General features: G+C 48.7%; 2 long non-coding RNA genes across 2 annotated transcripts in view; one reads left to right on the top strand and one right to left on the bottom strand.

Annotated features, from left to right (window-relative positions):
- The window catches only part of LOC103582866, a 4,658-nt gene extending 3,416 nt beyond the window's left edge, over positions 1 to 1,242 (top strand). The window contains exon 2 of the long non-coding RNA XR_549795.1: positions 790 to 1,242. This is a non-coding gene — a long non-coding RNA (uncharacterized LOC103582866). The remainder of the gene's footprint in view (positions 1 to 789) is intronic.
- Positions 14 to 870, bottom strand: LOC103582865. Its single transcript, XR_549794.1, has 3 exons — positions 788 to 870; positions 114 to 116; positions 14 to 78 (listed from the first exon to the last, which is right to left on the bottom strand). It is a non-coding gene; the product is annotated as an uncharacterized LOC103582865 (long non-coding RNA).
- Positions 1,243 to 3,691: the final 2,449 nt, after the last annotated feature.

The raw sequence follows: 3,691 nt of genomic DNA, 5'->3' as shown, positions 1-3,691 counted from the left end.
GCCACGGAACTCAGAGGCAGCGGCGCTTGGCAACAGCGACATCATGGGGTTCCATCACCCCATCACAGTGGCCCCCTCCTTGGGTCAGCAGAGCCCAATGCTGCATCCTCCACCCCCTGAACTGTCCACCCATGTGTGTGTGTGTGTGTTTGTGTGTGTGTGCATGCACACATGTGTTCCTGTATGTGCTGCTTCCCTAGCCAGGCCTGGCTGTTCTTCTCAAATGTGCATGCACATCCTCATCACTGTCACCCCCAGGGTGCATGGTTCTCCTCACAGAGGCCACAGGTGCCGTCCCGTCTTTGCTATGCTCACCCGGCGCTGGCTCTTGGGTGCAGAAGGGGGAGAGGGGAGGGCTTGCCCCTCAGCAGGTGGGAGCCAGGTCGTGTGTGATGTGCTAAAATGAAAAAACCAGAAACCCCAAAATAGGATCACACACGTACCAGCCCAGAGTATTCCTTTAAGATCACATTCAAATAAAGCTTATCCAACTTTCTAATACTTCTGTCTTTAATACCAAGGTTTACTCAACTTCTTGTTAGTGCAAAGTATTCCCATGAAGAAGAGTAATAGTCTTTTTTAAGGCTATGTAAAATAAACCACTAATTATGTAGATCTCTCAATAATCCCCAAGAACAATCTAAAAACCATGCCCTCCATGTTGTGCACCTTGCTGTTATTTTGGGTTCCCTGCTCGACAGTTCTGGCCTTGAACTTTTAGTAAAACCATTGATGCATCAGTTGTCAATTCAATGCCCACCTGTAAATTTTCTGAAATATCCTCTACAGGGAAGCCCTGATATGACGTGTCCCCAGTGTATGACCCCGTTGGAAAGCCTGCCAGTGTAACCCGACTGCTCACCAAAAGAGACCTTCTAAAAAGCCTCAGATGACTTGCCGCTCCTTCACCAGCAGGCTCATGAGTACTAACTTCACATCCAAGTATCCCCAGTCCTATCTGCTTCCCAGTCTTGAGGAACTAAAAGGCAGCGTTAATCAGATACTCTTCCGTCTGCAACTTCTTGGCTGCTCAGGACTTTTGTCAGGGGAGGACTCCCTGCAGTCATGCATCGGACTTCAGTGACTCGGCTTCCACTAGAATCTCAGCACACACGCTCAACCTTTACCCAGGAACGCGCTGTCCTCAGCCCTCACAGTTGCAGGCCCTCCACTGTACGTACCAGAAATGTATTTAACCTGGTGTGGATGTGGAAAGAAATAAACGTAAATCTTGAATTCAGACCTGCTATAATCATTTTGAGTTTTAGTAAAGATTATTTTGTTCAACAATATTCCTGCCATGTGGTATTCAGCAGGACGTTTTCATCAACCATTTTAGTGGACATTAATTCCCCATTACAAGTCCAGATTATAACCACTATTTCTGTATAATCTCATAATGTCAAACATCTCTGTCTCTGTCTCTGTCTGTCTCCATCTCTCTATCTCTGCCTCTCTCCATCTCTGTCTCTGTCTGTCTCTGTCTCCCTGTCTCTGTCTCTCTCCATCTCTGTCTGTCTCTGTCTCCCTGTCTCTTCCTCTCTCCATCTCTGTTTCTGTCTCTCTCCATCTCTCTATCTTTCTCCATTTCCCTGTCTCTGTCTCTCTCCATCTCTGTTTCTGTCTCTCTCCATCTCTCTATCTTTCTCCATCTCCCTGTCTCTGTCTCTCTCCATCTCTGTCTGTCTCTGTCTCCCTGTCTCTGTCTCTCTCCATCTCTGTCTCTGTCTCCCTGTCTCTTCCTCTCTCCATCTCTGTCTCTGTCTGTCTCCATCTCTCTATCTTTCTCCATCTCCCTGTCTCTGCCTCTCTCCATCTCTGTCTCTGTCTGTCTCTGTCTCTCTGTCTCTCGGTCTCGCTTTCTCTTCTCCTTAAGAAAGAGGCTCTTTTCTTGAGTGATGGGAAGTTGTCTGTTTTACCCACCATGCCTGGGCCCTCGCAGTGGGCATATTTTTGCACCAATTGGAGACCTTCAAACATGCACACATGTGGGTCCCCAGGCCCCCTGGGCACCCCAACGGGTCCTCTAGCCTCCAACTCAAGCCCATCCACCTGCACCCCTCCGTGGCCCCCTCTCACATGATGTGTCAGCCCCCCAGACACTTCACAATCTGCTTCAAGAATTCACAAAACTAATAGCTTTACAAAGAATCAATGAGTGGCACACGGGGTGGTGGGAGAAACGGGGCCTGGATAGCCGGGACATGGGGCAGAGGGATGTGTCTGAGATGGGGTCCCAACCTGTATCCCTAGAATCCGAGGCCTGAGAGGGCGTAGGGCCTATGTCACCCAGCAGTGTGACACACGGGACCCCAAGCTGGGCTGACCCACTGCCAGGTGGACCCAAGCCCAGCACCTCCCTGCTCAGGACAGGAAGGAAGCGCCGCAGCTGGGGGAAGATGGGCAGGAACTGCCCCAGTGGGGGGGGGTCCCTTGGGACAGCGTCTGCTCCCAGCTTGGGGGACCACACGCTCTTGGAACCAATCCCACCCTCAACTCCAGGTTTGTCATCTGGGCAATGAACCGCCATGTCTCCTGCAGGGGCCCTATGACATCTGGGTTCCTGAGCCTTTTTTACTACTGGCTGTCATAATTTTTTTTTTAAATTTTATTTTTTAAAAGACGACCAGTAATGGGATCGCAACCCTCAGAACGGTGCTGTCTGCACCATGCTCAGCCAGCCAGCACACCACCGGTCGTCCCTATATAGGATCCGAACTTGCGGCCTCGGCGCTACCAGTGCTGCACTCTCCTGAGTGAGCCACAGGGCCGGCCCAGGGGATCTGAACCCTTGACTTGTTGTTGTCAGCACCACGCTCTCCCAAGTGAGCTAACTGGCCATCTCTATTTTTCTTTATTTAATTTAAGTAATTTATTTATTTTTATTTTTTGGTGGCTCGCTGGTACAGGAATCAAACCCTGGATCTTTGTGTTATAACACGACTCTCTAACCAGCTGAGCTAACCGGCCAGCCCTAGAAACTCTTTATATATTAAACTTATTATAATTATGTGTTATTATATGTTGTTAAAAATATATTCACAGGGTGCTGATGACACCAAAGTCTGGGGTTTGATCCCTGTATCAGCCAGCCAAAAAATACACACACACACACACACACACACACACACACACACACACACATACATTCAAAATAAGGCATGTAAAATGCAATACAAGGGTTTGAAATTTTTATTTTAATAAAGACATTTTATCTAGTTTAATGCAATTACATATGACATAACTACATTGTTATCTATACCACTTATATATACAATTACACTTATTATTTAATGGTCATATTTTAGCTCTTTATGTATCAGGCACATTAGCCGTCTGTGATCCAAGTGGCCAATATTGTTTCCAGGTTTCCCATGCATGGCACTGCACAAAATAGCCTCCACCAAAAGGAGAGGGGGTGAAGGGGCCCCAGGATCGCATAGGTCTGGGTTCAAAGTTCACACGAGCTCTGTGACCTCAGGTGAGTCACCGAACCTCTCTGAAACTCAGCATCCCCTCTGCCAGGTGGATTTACGGACAGTCCCTGTTTCTCAGCATCTGTACAATTACTGCACTTGGGGCGATGCCCCTAATGCCGACTAATGTTCCATTCACCCTCCCCAGAGCCATGGGGCCTGTCTCCCGCTCCCAGCCCCTTTCCACCCGGTGCAGCAGAAACCAGGCCCAGCGG

The sequence above is a fragment of the Galeopterus variegatus genome, unplaced genomic scaffold (genome assembly GCF_000696425.1).
Source record: "Galeopterus variegatus unplaced genomic scaffold, G_variegatus-3.0.2 Scaffold18252, whole genome shotgun sequence".
In the NCBI taxonomy this organism is placed as follows: domain Eukaryota; kingdom Metazoa; phylum Chordata; class Mammalia; order Dermoptera; family Cynocephalidae; genus Galeopterus; species Galeopterus variegatus.
This window is presented reverse-complemented; position numbering and strand designations above follow the sequence as displayed.